Here is a 17,611-nt window from a genome sequence, read left to right as displayed (position 1 = left end):
CAGTGAATTATATGTACACGGTTGAGACCCCTTCATTCCTGGTCCACGACTCCTCAGTGTAGTATAAAACACGGCCAAGGCCCCTCAGTGAACTAGAAGAAATATATAATCACGGGTACTTTTATGGTCGATCTTAACATGATATCTCATATTCCAATTCACATTGTAACGTATACAATCTTTGAACTCCCACTTGTATCATAATAAAAGACATTTCATGATAATCATGTAATTCGAACACAAAATTACATATAATTGTACATACTTTAACAATAAACTTAATTTATAAATACTTTAAAAATATTTATATTTTTTCACTCACAGTACTATGTTCATAAAATCAATCTGATTGGTAAACTGTTCTGATATTAGTATCATCGCCTGAAATATGATATAATTTTTAAATAAATAATTAATTATTTTAAATATTTTCAATAATTAAATAGGCAATACCCAAATTTAATCATTTCACGTTTAAGCGATTTCTACAGTCTCTTTAATCACTAAAACTAGTTTTTCTTTCACTTTACTCAATTTCATAGTTTATTATACTTAACGCATTCAATAAAATTGAATTTAGTCTAAAAATATAACAACTATAAAATCAAACATAACTTTTCAATAAGTAATTTTTACTTACCTTTCAAAATTGAGAAATTCAAGCTTAATAGAATAGACCACTTAATTTCTAACAAGTTGACAAAAAATTTCTATTTTTCTTCTTCGTTTTTTTTTTCTTTCTCTTCTCTCTTCTCTCTCTCTCTTTTTCTCTTTCTCTGTACCCTTTTGTGTGTGTGTGTGTTGGGTATGTTATATGTTATTAATTTGGTTTTGGGTGGAATTGGATTGATATCGATCCAATTCCACCGCCTCATTATACTTTTTTTTTGTTTGACTTTTTGTTTTGTTTAATGTATTACAATTGGTAAGCAAAAATATGAGTATTTAATTTTGTTTTCGTTAAATTGTTGTACATTTTAATAGATAAAATTTATTTCAACATATATAATATTAATTTAGATAATTTTTTAATAGATCTATGAAAAATTTTAAGCATTTGACGAGGAAAAATTCACATGCATATATGAAAAAATTCATCTATAAAAATTTGGTGTGTTTATTCTGACGGATAGTCATATTTTAACAATTGGCTGTCCAGTCAACTGGTAGAACAGTTCGCTGGACAGTCGGCTAACAGCAGGAAGTCCAGTCGGCTGTTACACAATCGACTGGGTAGCCGGGGAAACAGCCGGATGACAGCTGGCTGTAACTATTTTAGTGAACAGTCGGTTGTTTTATTTATTTTTTTTTGGGTTATTTTTATGCCTCCGATAGTTTTCTTGCAGTTAAAAATTTCTATTTCATTATGCAGATATGGTTCTAGTCCCAGTTTGTTATTTTGGTGATTTTGAATTAGACGAAAAAGATCGATAGGAATGTAAATGGACGAGTGATAAACGTAGTGGTATCCCAATTTCCATAACAGAAATAACTTCATATGCAAAACTCTATAATGTTTTACAGAACCAGCTGAATGTCGATCCCTCTCAGTGAATTGAAATTTAATTTCAGTGATCAAGATGTTCCAATTCCGCCTATGACGATTTTTTCTGATACCGAAGTGAATTATCTGTTTGAAATGAACAATAGGCACCCGACTCCTATTTTACGTGACTTTAGTGAGGAAGGATGTTGTCGAAGGTGAACAAATAGACTAGGATGAAGGGGATCACAATGCTAATGATTTTTGGGATACGATCCAGATAGCTTTTGAAGATGATGCGGTTATTCCAGCGACTGTTACTCACAGAATTCCGTCCGTAGTTCACGATAATGAGTGTGAAATGCAAATGCTTTTACAGATAAGGATTTGATCGCTTTATCCCGGCAGAGACATGAGCAAAGTGGGACCTCAGGGGCTGGATCAAGTGGACCATTCTCTAACTCCTCACGTGTGGTTCCCGATAATGAGGATTTGTATGCTGAGCAACTGTTTGAAACAAAAATAAATTTGTAGGTAGTTGTGCCCCTAATTGCGTTGAAATACAACTTTGAACTTAAGGTAAAGAAATCAAACAAGTCGTTATTGACAATCTCCTGCGTAGACGACAATTGCTATTGGCATTTGGGCGTGACGAAGATGAACACAAATGAGTGCTTTGTAGTTCGCAAGTATACACAGGAACATACTTGTGAAGTGAGATTACGTCAAAATGATCACAGGCAAGCCTGAGCTTGGTTTATTTGTCGATAGATAATGCACAAGTATCAGGATTCATGCATGATTTACAGACTATCGGACATCATTAACGACGTCAGTCGAGAGTACAGAGTAGTCTTGAGCTACCAAAAGGCCTAGAAAGCTAAGAAATGCGCGTTTGAGGAATTATGGGCTCTATAGAGGAAAGTTATGCTACATTGGCCAAGTATTGCCTTAACATGGAGAAAACTAATTTTGGCTCGAAATTTTTTTTATTGAGACGGAGGGTGAGAATTGCTTCAAATTCTTCATGGAACTGGGACAATGCATTCGAAGATTTCAAAATGCAATGCGACTACTAATTTTAGTTGATGGTACAACACTGAAATCTAAATATCAAGGCAAGTTGATTATTGCTACATGTCAAGATGCGAACATCCAAATTTACCCTATTGCGTTCAGTATAGTCGACAGTGAGAATGACCTGTTGATGCGGTGGTTCTTCATAAAATTGAGGGAAGCAATCGGGGAAGTCGATGACTTTATATTTGTAATCGATTGAGGACAGCCTTTAATAAATGTTATCGTTGAAGTTTTTTCAGATGCACATCATGGGTATTGTATGTATCATATTCAAGGCAATCTAAAGACCAGGTATCGGGACATAGGTATCGTTTCATTATTCAGAAGAGCGGCTGAAGTTTACAGTGTTGAAGAGTGTTATAAGTTCATGGTTGAAATAGCAAGTAAATCATTCGATGCATGAGATTATCTAACGAAAATGGGGATTGAACATTTGATGCGCTCGTATTTTTTAGGACGTCGATACAATATGATGACGTCAAACAACACGGAGTCTTTCAATGCATTATTCAAGAAGGATTGAGAATTGTCCATCCTTGCACTGATGTCGACGTGTGGAATCATAGAATTGCACGAGCGTGCTAGCCCCGGTGCAAGAGGAAAGGCTATTCAAGGCTTCAGAACTTGCGAGACAATTGAATGTCTAACCATTGGACGAGTTGCTCTTCTCAGTGGAATGTGCACGTAATACGGTATATATGGTAGACTTGATTGATAACACATGCACTTGTAAAAAATTTCAGTTGGAGACTTTTCCTTGTGAGCATGCAGTCGCGGTTGCTATGTATTAAGGATTTGCAGCTAGTAAATTGTGCTCTTATTATTAAATGACTGATTATTGGAGAGCTACGTATATTGAGACAATATTTCCTTTGCCGAACGAAGTTGAGTGGGAAGTTCTCGACCATATTCGCCCACTCAATACATTGTCGCCACCTCTCATTGAACCGTGCAGATCAGTATGGCATACTCGTCAATATTGTACAAGTCATGTTCCTCTAAATGACAGTATCATTTTGTAATGTTGTCCATCTGAAATAGTGTTTGCATTTATTTTACGATAAATAGTGGGGATCGTCCATTTTACGATATTTCAAAGGACATCGTAATTTAATAATCAATTGTTTAATACGATAAAAAAAATTTACAATGTACAAATCAATATTTACTGTGTTTACAAACATTTTGTAAATACAAAAATAATATTTACAGTGCTTACAAACATTTTGTAATTACAAAAATAATATTTACAGTTTTTACAATTATTTCGTAATTACTAAAAAACAAAAATTTGACGAATAGTATTTAAGGATCACAATTAAAATCGTATAAATCGTGCTAACTTATTCCTCCAAATTTGTATCTATGATTCCATCAACCTTATATCCTATACTAAAAAATTCAATATACTTTATTATGAACATGATGCAATCTCCCCTTCAATTGAACAACAATGAGTTATATCAGTACCGTGCAGCAAAAAAATTAAGTATTAAAATTTAAAAAATTCAGAACCACTTACGATATTGTCTGCCTAGTTGTCGTCGTGTCCCACACGATGACTAATCTGTCATTCATAGTCAATCCCACCCGTCTAGCCATCATAAGGACGATAACAACAATTGACTCTAAATTCTGCTTGAGCTGACCCTGTGTCAGACATGAATGATCGGGATCATACAGAGATATATAGTAGACTCAGCGAACACAATCTCCAAAGCTATGCAGTGATGATTCACGATTACTGGTATGTGCATATGTGTATAACCTTCCCATGGCTTCCCCTCGACACGTGGCCATATCCCTATAATCCACTCGAGCATATAGTCGAGTAGTGTGTACTCCTTGCCAACACGTTGAAGCGACTGGTACTCAATGTCAATGCTTCGTCCAAAATCTGAATTCAGTATGACTCGGCCACGACTGTCAAATGACCCTGGATATCTTTAAACCCGATCACGCAACAAGTCCATGGCCAGGTTGATATGCTGTATTAAGAAATAGCAATACAAAATGGAGTTATTTCATTGCATAAAAAAATAATGATATACACAAAGAATCACAATATGACTACTTCAATTACATCATCGGCAAGCCAAGATCCTGAAGTGATGATGTTGTGGAATCACTTATAAGCGTCGGAGATCATCGTAGTACCGATCGAACGGTTGGTCCTGAAAAAAGAAATAGATAAATGTTAAACAAGCTTATACGAGTAACGCAGCGTACTTTACTAATATAAATGAATACTAATTCGGGCAACATTCTTCTCCACTCTGTCTCGAACGCTTTCCATTTGACATGGTCCTCTTCCTGAAATAGGTTGGGGATCGTCCCATCGACGAACTTCCTCCTCTTTATCTCAGCTGTGAAGGGAGAGACGATGTAATGTGACGACACTCTCGGCCTCTTGCTTACCACCAGCTCCGGCACGTCAACAACACGCTTTTTCACCTCAGTCACGGCGATCGTCCTCCCCTTGTCGACCTCAAAGATCGCTCTCCTTCGCCCCGAAGATTGCCACGTCCTTAACTATCCCCGTCATCACCACCTTCTTGAACCTCTCATCTGTCCCCGATGGCACCACCTCCTCGACCGTCGCTCCCATCCCCCGACAGGGCCACCCCCTCACCCTATCCTCCATAGACTGAAGAAAGGATTCCAATGAATCCTTCTACTAAGACTGATGGTGACTCCCCGGTCGCCACCTCCATCCTCTTCTCGATCATCCCCCGGTTGCCACCTCCGTCACCCCATCGTCTACAGGTTATATCACCTCGGAGTGCTATCACCTCATCCTGAAGGTCCTCTAAATGCCCACACAGAACTCTAACATCATCGGCTATATCTTCAACCCTCCCTACCAACCGGCGTCCCATATCGTTTACCTGCTCCACCATATCTCGATGCAATGCGCCAACCTCCTCTAATATAACTCCTATTAGCTCTTGATGCAGCGTGCAAAGAGTTAACAGTCGGTTAAAATCGCATGTTTAAACCTGACTGTTATGAGCCGGGTTTACCCGCCTGTTTTTCGGCTGTTGACAGCCGCCGACTGTTATCGGCTGGTTGTCAACACCGATTATCTCCAACTCGTAGGATTCCGCCATTTTCGACGAGTTGGAGCTCTCCCAACACAAAAAAGGCCAATAAACTTCATCTATACCCAAATCTAACCTAAATAATGCCTTTCACACCACAAGAATAATATCCCAACCAATAATCTAATTAAAACTCAATATAACCCAATAATCTAATTATAATTCCACAAAAAAACTAACTTTTACAATAGGAGATAGTCGGCAACCGAAAGTTCGATGGTGAGGAAGATGTTTGGATGGCTGATTGTCAATGAAAGTGAAAATTAGAAACACCAAATTCTCGTGGACGGCCGACTGTCACGAGAAAGAGGAGGAAGGATGGAAGGGTATTTTTGGAAAACTGTATTTAAATGGATTTTCATTTTTTTTAAATCAGTCAAAGGCCAAAGTGGAAATAAGGGTGGGTCAATCGGCCGTTTTCACTGATTTCCTCGCCTTACAGCCCCCTCACATGGGGGCGGCGCCGGCGCTTTAATTGGGCGTTGGCCCCTCCCCTCATATTAGGGGAGTTTACACCCTGCAAGGGGCATTATTCTAAAATGGCATTACAGTAAGCAAGTAGAAGAAATGTCCAGTAATCTAGCATTTTGTTGAAAAAGGGATGAAAATTACATATGCAACAAAGATTATTGATAGACAAATTTGGAATAATGCATTCTGTGTTTTCCTGTCGGCACGTACTTATTATGCCATATTTGCTCATATTAACTGTTTTACATTAATAAATATACATCAGAATTAAATGGAATGTCATTTTTAATACGAAAGCCCCCATTATGTGGCAAAGCAAACCATGAGTAGAATCAGAAATACCTACCAAAAACAGCATACTTGAAAGCAGATGTGCCAAACTGAGAGATATTTATAAAATCACACGATAAACAAAGACACGGTAACTTCTAAGCACATACCCACCACCTTTACAAGCCGATTATACGGGTGGTATCTACCTTGTGTGTTTGTAACATTGTACTTCGGAAATTCAAACTTAGACAAATAAATATAGCTTTTTGTATGTAGCTTTGACTCAATCTCAAGAAGCACAAGCTTCATGTTTTAGGAATTTGTGGTTACTAATATTCCGTTGGTAAAAAGTACTAGCAATTGATATCGCGATTTTAGGAATGGAAAATCCGAGTTTGAAGCCAAGTTTTTTTGTAGTGTCGTGAGGCACCCCACTCAAATTATATTAGCTTATAATTCATAACATATAAAAAAAGAATAGCCTTGTCGTTATTGTTTTTGCTTCTAGCATTTTCAATTGGATGGTTAGATTTCAAGCTACTCCAGCTCCCTGAGTAAGATATTCAAACTTAACCTCCAAGACAAAAGGTGGAAGCTTGAACTTAATTGGAAATCATTAAGCTAATATAGTACTTAAAGAAAAATAATATATGTACAAGTCTTATCTTTGCTGCCCAAATTTATACAAGAATGAATAATACTGATTAAAAGTTTAATGAAGCCAAGTTCTCAGTCAGTTGAAGCCCATATGATAGTTAATATCAAATGATTGTTAAATGGTTAAAAAAATAAAATATATTAAATACATTCCAGCCTGGTCCATTGGCGCTGCCCGCAAATGTTTTCTTCCTCTCAAGATTTTTTAATTTTTTTTTAAAATACAACATTTTCTTTGTCTGTCTTTAGTCTATTGATAAACATAACATTTAGAGGTAATTTTTATTAGTTGTACCACATTTTTTATTGCCTTTAAGGTCCTCATTCCTTGTTCATTGAAGCACTTATGTCCTAAAATTGAATTTGATGCATTCTTATGCCCAATAATTTATTAATTAGAGCACCTCATCTTTAATAATGGTTTCCATCCAAAAATTTTGTTAGAAGAGAATAAAATGACTTACTGGTCAAACATATTTTAAAAATAAATAAATAAAAAGTGCGACAATATTTTTTTTCCTCATTTCTAAGTAGCAATCAGAATATCCTGAAAAAACCATCGTAAAGAATGAAATATGTTAATTAATGAGAATGTTAAATATAAAAATTAAAAAAAAAGAAACAAAAAAATAAAAAAAATAAAGAAGCCACCACACAAGTGTTACAATAAACAAGAGCAATTAAACTATGGTACAGCAAATGGTACCACGGGTTGGGGAAGAGGGAGGGAGGGAGGGAGGGAGCAACCACGGGCTCTTCTTGTGTTAGAGTTGTAACTCAAATAGGAGTCTTAAATCGCATGTTGTTGGCGTTGAAAAGAAGTCTAACTGCATTCAACAACAAGGAAACAAAATTCTGTTGAAATTGGGTCTCCTAATTGTAATTTATTTTCTTAGTTTTTATGACTCTTCTAAGGTTTGAAATGTGGCTTATAAATAGAAGGTTCTTCTGTCAGTTTTGTTTAAACATTATTGCTGTGTCTATAATTTCTTTCCATATTGTCAGTTTATAATACATCGTTCTGCAACCAACAAGTGGTATCAGAGCTTGGTTTGTGTTGTGGATTGGCTAAGGTTTTTTCAGAGATAACTACCATGAGGTATGACATTCTGCTGCTAAATCGCAATACAAGGTTTTCTTTGTAGCAAGTAAAGATGAGAGCTAATTGGACAATGGAAGAGAAACAACGGAGGGATCGAAAGGCTTCCTCATTGATTCATCTTCATCAATCCAACAATATTCTCATCGCATGATGGAAGGAGGGTTGTTGGAATACCATATTGCTTTGTTCAAGAAAATTGTCGCAGATTTGGAGACATTGGAGGTTAAGTACGATGAAGAAGATCTTGTTTTGATCTTGTTATGTTCGTTGCCTAACTCTTATGCATCGTTTCGGGAAACCATTTTGTATGGTCGGGGTACTTTGACTATAGACGACGCCTATGATGCTTTGCATTCCAAGGAGAAGTTGAAGTATTTGGTTGGAGCTATATTGAGGGATGAGGAAGTTTTTGTATCTCATGGTGGTCGATAGAGGGGAAGATCGAAGAATAATAGCAATTTGTTTTGCTTCTACCGCAGACGTAAGGGATATATTTAGAAGGATTGCAATAAGTTGTAGGTTAAATGTGATTTAGCTGCAAATTGTGGATCGCAAATTTTGACTTTAGACGAAACAAATTTAGTTGAGAATTTTTCAGACGGAAGAAATGTGATGTTGACTGTGGTATCTGACGCGAAATTTAAGCCCGACGAGGAATGGATTCTTGCACGATCGAATTACTTGCACCATCCGTGCATGTTTCGACATATCAGCCACCAGGTGCCTTTTTTGTCTTATCAATTACCAATGGGAATTTTTTTTTCCCTTTCTAGTATAAATTGTATTGCCTAAGTTTTTATTAAAGGGATTATTATGTAAATGCTCTATGATTATTTTACTATGAGTATTTTTCCAAAATATGTATGTAAACTTGGTCGTGTCAAGGACGACACAATTTTGCACAAGTAGCCACAAATCACGAGATAATGTAGCATGAGTTACGAGATTTCAACATAACAATCGATGACTCATGATTCTACAGTGATTTGTGTGCATTTAATGTATATCAATAATTAAATCTCACTCATTCATACATCATAGACACTAGAGTTCAAGAATAACAAGTGTTAATATGTAAGGGATTGAAGTAATTCATAAAAGCAGTCAAAATGGAGTTTAATTCTCTCCAACACGATCATCCGTTAGAATTAAACTTTGACACAAAATGTTCCAATCCAATACACTTTCGACTAGTCTGAGATTCTCTCGCCACAATCAAGACAAACTGCATACCTCAATTGGTAGACAATAATTATTTCAGCATTAGCAGAATAGAGTGCAAAGTTCTGATTCTGCGATTGCAATTAATTAATTTTCAATCAATCGTAAGTGTCTTCTATACTAACAACCTTATTCTGTGTTCCACTCATTGTTCATAGACAATTGTACACATTCTCAAAATAATAAAACTCTCTTTTATATAAATGAATAAAATCATATTATTTACTTAATTAGAATAGAAAATTTTATTTTATTACAATAAAATCCTAATACTTTTGGTGCATATGCCAATATATCAATGGGATAACTTATTAGAATGGTAATCAGAGGATTTTATCATTCCATCAAATTAATCTTCAGCAATATCACTATTCTAATTTACTATATATAAAAGTTCCAATATTGAATAAACTTTTGTTTCTGATAATTCCTTCACTAATTATATTATAATTTCTGATTCGTACTTCAAGTAATATCATTTTAATAATAAAGTTTTGTAATTAATTACATATTATATGATGTTGTAAAAGGAAAGATTATTAGGGTTTAGAAGTGAATGACAATTACATCCCTGCAGCCCTAAATAGAATTACCACTGTATCCCTAATTCTGCCCTATAAATACATGGCCTTGGTTCTTAATAAAATACACAAGTCTATTGACTTCTCCTTATTTTCTTCTCTTTTTTCTCTTTTTTATAACACGTTATCAGCACAAAATCTTTCAAAATTTAGTGGCGGTAGTGATTTTTTTAGCAAAATTATTCATCATGTGTACCAAAATTAATTTGCTCATCTATCAATATGATTTTTTTTATAAACGTAAATTTTTTTTTCCTATCCAACGCCATCGGACAGATCTATGAAATTTGCATCTATTCTGACAATTTTCTACATACGCATTAAAACTTCTCATGTAAAGAATTTAGTTCCAACTCAGTAAACATGCGTACTGCCAGTGTAAGTATACTTTTGGAATTCTCTCACCTGGAAGTCATAATTGTCTCTATAAATGTGTATGCATAATTAATTTTTCTGCATAATGAATTTTTTATTATTATTTTACGCATGAAGTCAATTCTGTCTTTCATATGGAATTCATGTTAAATTCTACCTTTAATTCTGCCTTCATTATGACAAACATGTGTTTGGCTTTTTTTTTTTTTTTTTTTTAGTTCTACATTTTAATATAGAAAAAATAAAATAAAATAAAAAATAAAATTAGATGTTTTTATATAAACTTTAAATCATGTTGTTGCTCCTGAAGTAGCAAAACATTATAATTAATATTCCAGAAGAATATTAATCGAAAATCCATCTATTATAAATAGTCTGTTGATACTCCTGAAGTAGCATAATATTATAATTAATATTCTTAAAAAATATTATTTGCTCTTGAAGAGCATAAATTATATTTTTCAATATTCCAGAAGAATATTGACGTATTGATCTTGAAGAAATAATAATAAAATACGTGCTTCGGTAGTAGCATATGTTTTGAAGAACATATTATTTTAGCGTTTATCTTTGAAGGAAAACACACAACTTATATCATATTGATATTAACTACTTGATTAATTATTATATGATGTTTAGTTATATTCTTCGAAACTAATTATATTTTCTTTTACTTTATTGTGTAGTTAATCAAATGGCAAACATCACAAAACTTGAATTTGCTGCACTTGACAACTTTTACAAGAATTATTTATTATGGGTACTTGATGTTGATATTCATCTTGTCTCATAAGGTTTCGGAGAGGCAATAAAAGAAGGAAATAAAGAATCCTTACAGGATCGTGCAAAAGCACTCATTTTCCTTCGTCATCATCTTCACGATGGACTGAAAATTGAATATCTTACTGAGAAAGATCCACAGATTCTTTAAAAAAATTAACTAAAAAATTTGATCATCAAAGGACTATAGTCCTTCTCAAAGCCTGCTATGAGTGGATGCACTTTCATTTGCAAGATTTCAAAACTGTTAGTGAGTACAATTCTGAACTGTTCAGAATATGTTCAAAATTGACATTGTGTGGAGAAAATTTCACCGATGAAGATATGTTGGAGAAAATTTTTTCCACCTTTCACACCTCGAATGTGCTCCTGCAGCAGCAATATCGCGAGCATGGTTTCAAGAAGTACTCAGAACTTATATCTTGCCTGCTTGTTACTAAATAGAATAATGAACTGCTGATGAAAAATCATGGGTTACGTTCAACTGGTTCTGTACCACTGCTGAAGCAAATGGTAATGTATTGCCTGAAGTAAATGCAATATCAAGACAAGGACGTGGACGTGGTCGTGGTCGTGGTCATGGATTTGGACGTGGACGCGGACGTGCACGCGGAGTAAATCATGGACGAAATAATTAACAAAGTTACCAACAACACGGCAACAATTTCAAAAGGTACAAAGTAAACGAAAGTAGCACATCTAAAAAGGTACATAAAGAAAGTTGTTTTAGATGTGGAATGAAAGGGCATTGGATATGTACCTGTCGTACGACAAAACTTGGGATTTATGTGAGTTTTGATTCACCATCAATTATTAGGTATCTTGAACCTTTAACGGGTGATTTATTTACTACACATTTTGTAAATTGTCATTTTGATGAAATGACTTTCCCAACTTTGGGAAGGGAAAACCTACATCTTGAAAAACAAGGTAAAATTTCTTGGAATGAAACAACTCTATCTCATTTTGATCCCCGTAGCAATCAATGTGAGCAGGAGGTTGAAAAAATCATTCATTTGCAAAGGGTCGCAAATCAATTACCTGGTGTATTTGTTGATACAAGAAAAGTGACAAAATCATATGTTCCAGCAGAAGATATTCCAGCAAAAATTGATGTCCCTGTAGGACAATCGGCTGTAGCAAATGAATCTCAAATACGCCAAAAGCGTGGTCGACCAGTTGGTTCAAAAGACTCTGTACCTCGAAAAGAAAAGTACATGAGAAAAATCAACCAAAAATTTTAGAAGAAGTCACATTAGAAAAAATTGATCAATTAGATATTGAAAATACAGTTCCTGAAAAACAACAAGTGTCCCAATATAATGAGATTTCAATAAATTATATGTTATCTCATAAATTATGGGAACGAAATAATGTTGTTATAGATGATATTTTCGCCTTTAATATGACTCTTGATATTATACAAAATAAGGATCCTGAACCACAGTCGGTTAAAGACTGTCAAAATAGAAATGATTGACCAAAATGGAAAGAAACCATACAGGCAAAATTGAATTCTTTGGAGAAATGAAAAGTGTTTGAACTTGTAGGTCAAACACCTGAAAATGTGATCCCTGTTGGATACAAATGGGTTTTTGTACGAAAGAGGAATGAAAATAATGAAATTACAAGGTACAAAGCCCGACTAGTAGCTCAAAGTTTCTCACAAAGACCAGGAATTGATTGCGAGGAAACATATTCTCCCGTAATGGACACCATTACTTTTAAATTCTTAATTAGTTTGACTGTATCACAAAAGCTTGATATGTGCCTTATGGATGTAGTAATTGCATATTTGTATGGTTCACTTGATAGTGACATATATATGAAAGTCCCTGAAGGACTTAAGGTACCAAGAACAAACGATACATGCCCGAGAACTATGTTCACAATTAAATTGCAAAGATCGTTATATGGATTAAAACAACTTGGACGCATGTGGTATAATCGCCTTAGCGAATATTTGTTGTATAAGGGCTATAAAAATGACAATGTCGGAAACAAATAGTGGATTTACAATTGTAACAGTTTATGTTGATGATTTAAATTTAATTGGAACTCCTGAAGAGCTCAACAAAATTGCTGATTATTTGAAAAATGAATTTGAGATGAAGGATTTGGGAAAACCCAAATTTTGTCTTGGGTCGCAAATTGAACATTTCGCAGATGGATTATTCGTTCACCAATCTACGTATACAAAAAAAAGTTTTAAAACGTTTTTACATGAATAATGCACATCCATTGGCATCACCTATGGTTGTTCGATTAATTGATGTGAAAAAAGATCCATTTCGTCCACTTGAAGACGGAGAAAAAGTTCTTGGTCCTGAGGTACCATATCTTAGTGCAATTGGAGTATTAACTTATCTTGCAAATTGCACTCGACCCGACATAGCCTTTTTTGTAAATCTCCTTGCAAGATATAGCTCTACACCAACTCAAAGACATTGGAATGGTGTTAAACATATTTTTCGTTACCTAAAGGGTACTATTGATTTGGGAATATTTTATTCTCAAAACTCGGGATCTGCTTTAGTGGGATATGCAGACGTAGGTTATATATTTGACTCACATAAAGCTAAATCACAAACAGGTTATGTGTTTACACGTGGAGGAACAACTATATTATGGAGATCTGTGAAGCAATCATTGACAGCTATATCTTCAAATCATTCTGAAATTATTGCAATCCATGAAGCAGGCCGAGAATGTGTATGGTTGAGAAACATGACCCATCATATCCAAGCATCATGCGGATTAATTTCAACAAAGGATAGTCCAACAATTTTGTATGAAGACAATTCAGCTTGTATTGCACAACTCAGAGGAGACTCTATCAAAGGTGATAAGAGGAAATATATTTCTTCAAAATTCTTTCGTACACACGAGTTTCAAAAGAATGGCGACATCGATATCCAACAAATTCGCTTAAGTGACATTGTGGCCGATTTATTCATAAAAACACTGCCAACATCTACTTTCAAGAAATTAGTTCATGAGATTGGAATGCGTCGACTCAAAGATTTTCAGTGATCAACATCAGGGGGAGTAGATGTACTCTTTTTCCTTAGCTTAGGTTTTGTCCCATTGGATTTTCCTAACAAGATTTTTATGAGGCAGCATTTATTTTTAATATTCCAAAATAACTGTACTCTTTTTCCTTCGTTTGATTTTTTTCCCATTAGTTTTTTATCAAACAAGGTTTTAACGAGGCACATATTTTGTAATGTGTCATTCAAGGGGGAGTGTTGTAAAAGGAAAGATTATTAGGGTTTAGAGGTGAATGACAATTACACCCCGCAGCCCTAAATATAATTACGATTGTATCCCTAATTCTGCCCTATAAATACAGGGCCTTGGTTCTTAATAAAATACACAAGTCTATTGACTTCTCGTTATTTTCTTCTCTTTTTATAACATATGATATACTATTTTTGTTTTTAATGCCATATAATACTATATATACAAGTCTCGATGTTGAAGAAATACTTTTAGACGATATTATGTTGGTGCATTGTCCCCTTAAACTCCATATGTGTTAGTAATTAAAGTAATTAAGAATATATACATGGAAATTGACGATAGATTATAAATTTATTCAAGTAATTTTATAAGATGCTCATAGTTTATAATTCTTTTATTTGAAGTTAGTAAAATAATTTTATGAATTTCGTAAGTTACTCATTTTGTTTGCAATTGATAATCTATGACATTTTAATTATTGTATATCTTCTTATTAGTAGGGATGTCAAATAGGTCGAGTGCCTCGTCAACTCGGCTCGTTAAAACTTGGCTCAGTCGAGCAGTGGGCTCAATACCACAAGCCCAGCCCATGAGCCATTTTTGATGAGCCCATGGCTCATGGGTTGGTCAAAAAATATTCAAATTTACAAAAAAAAAAAAAAGGTCAAAAAATGTGCAAATTTACCAAAATTTTTTTTTTTAAGAAAAAATCACGAGCCCGTGCCTGGGCCGAGCTCGTGGGTTAAAGGGCCGAGTTGAGGCCAATTTCCATCCTTATGGGCTTCAGGGCTTCGGCCACTCACATAATACTTCCGCTTTAGGGCTTCGGCTACCTTTTCATAGTGTTCTCGCATCATGGCCTCGACTACCTTCACAAGGGTCTCGGTATATGAGCCTCGGCCATACATACCACCTCGACTGGAGTGCCACATGGTTTGGCATGAGTGGGCCATAGGCCCCAGTAGGTTGGCCAAGTGTGTCAACACGTAACAATAGTCCCCTAAGTCCAAGTATAGTTATTTATTTAATGTGTGGACTTTAACAAAGTAAAGCCAGTGAGTTGGGAAAAAATTGAAAGAATTTTTGAATCCCAAATAATAGTCCCCCAAATCCAAATATAGATATTTATATCATGGTTGGAGTTAGAAATGTGCTGTTGTGAATGAATGATGAAGAAGTCGAGGTGGTTGAGAAATTGAAATTGCGAGGCTTGTGAAAGCTGAATTGTAGTGAAGAGGTTGAGGTGGTTGAGAAATCGAACATGTGAGACTTGCTTGTGAAAGCTAAATTGTGATGAAGAGGTCGAGGTGGTTGAGAGATTGAACCTGCGAGGCTTGTGATGACTAAATTGCAATGAAGAAGCCGAGGTGGTTGAGAAATTGATCCCAGTGAGGCTTGTGAAGGTTGAATTGTAATGAAGAGGCCAAACTACGTAGAAGCAGATGTGGAAGCCGAGGTAGAGAAGTGGGTCGAACCTGTTGAGACTTGAGAAGAGACTATTATCTTCGATGTTTGTGCCAATGATTTGATGTTTTATGCATGTTACCAAGAAAAGACATTCGAACCATTTCGACTTCCAAGGCACGTACGACTGCTACATTGAATGTGCAATGATGGCTACAGCTGGGGCTTCTAGAAGGAAACGCGTTTAGAGAGGTGCGTGGGAAGCACGTATGGGTCAGAGGCATGATTTTGAAAATAGTTTGAATTCTACGCCTCGGATTCGATCTGCAATGAAGGGACCAGATTTAATAAGGTTTGATTTGATGGCTAGTGTTTGACCTGACTCCCATTTTGTGATATTTCTATCTCCGCAATTATGTGTTTGTTGAAAATATCGTATTCCGATGTTCAACCCTTGCTCCGTTCACGTTTCTCGACGTCTCTCAGTATCCTTAGTCAATTGCGTAGGTATTTCTTATGAGAATTTGGTTTGTGATCTTTGTTCATTTTTCAAATTTATTCTGATATGGAGTCCACTTCGGGTAGGGGGTAGTCACTGTCGCGTCGTTTGGGGAGGGTCAGTTTGAAAGGGGGAATCTGAGGTCGAACATTATGATATGATCGAGGAGCCTATAAATTACGAGGAGGAGTTGGGTACATCTAGGATACCTTCAAATATGACCCAGAAGATGTTGGAGGAGATAAGGTAGAGGTATTGCGTGCCTCATAACAAAGAAATGTTAGTCCCTAATGCTCATGAACGGGCTTGCTATCCGAGGCCCGGATGTGTCCCAGTCAGTGAATACCTATTTAAGGCGGGTATGCGTCGTCCTTTGCACCCTTTTTTCTGGGCAGTGCTAAGGAATTTTATGTTCTCGTCGACCCAGGTTCTGTTAAATGGCTGGAGCCAGTTGGTAGGGTCTTACTTCCTATGGAAGAAAGTGTCGATGGGGGAGGATATGCCTTTGCATGTCTTCCAGACCCTCTTCCAGCCCAGAGTCTTGGGTAAAGATGAGTCGAAGGGGTGGTACTACATTACTCCTTGGGGGTCGCACACCCTTTTTGTGGTTGGATTGCCTTCTTCTATCAAGGGGTGGAAGGAGTCGTCGTTCTGGGTTCGGGGCAACTGGCAAGCCATAGTTGGGGACAAAGCCTTGGCTTGTACGGTACCGACCCAGTACTGCGAAACTCGTGAGTCCCCCAGCTAAGCTATTTTATATTTTGTAGAGCTTTCTAAAATTTGTTTTTTGCTAACTGTTGTCACATTTTGTAGACTTGAGTATGAGGTACCAGCTCCAAGAAGCGGAGTTTGACGTTATCGAGGACATTTACAAGCGTCCTCTGAAGCTTCGCCCCTTCGATCATCTCATCGACTCAAACCGTTATTTCCTTAACTTCGGACTTATGGCCTCCAAGGGTAAGAAGTGAGACTGACGGAAAAGTTTGCTTATTGATGTCAACTTCTGATCCGTTCCTTTGTGTTGCAGATAAGTTTAGGAGGAAGGAGTACCCCATCCCCGACATGGCCACTATAATGAAGGCCACCACTACTGTTGGGGCCCGACCTCTGAAACCCGGTTCAAACGGGGCTAAAGAGGTGAGAGGCAAAGTGAAGCGCCTCTCGAAGGTCAATACCTCTTAGGCTGCCGAGGAGGAGGCTCCAAGGAAAGAGAAAGATAGGGAACCTCAGGGAAAAGAGAAAGTCCCTGAGGACTCCAAGAAGAGGAAACTGGTCCAGCTCACTAGTTCTTCAGGAAAGTTTGGGACTTTCATTTCCCAAACTGGTAAGGACTCCCAACCA

This window comes from Olea europaea, chromosome 11 (genome assembly GCF_002742605.1).
Source record: "Olea europaea var. sylvestris chromosome 11, O_europaea_v1, whole genome shotgun sequence".
Taxonomy (NCBI): Eukaryota; Viridiplantae; Streptophyta; class Magnoliopsida; order Lamiales; family Oleaceae; genus Olea; species Olea europaea.
This window is presented reverse-complemented; position numbering follows the sequence as displayed.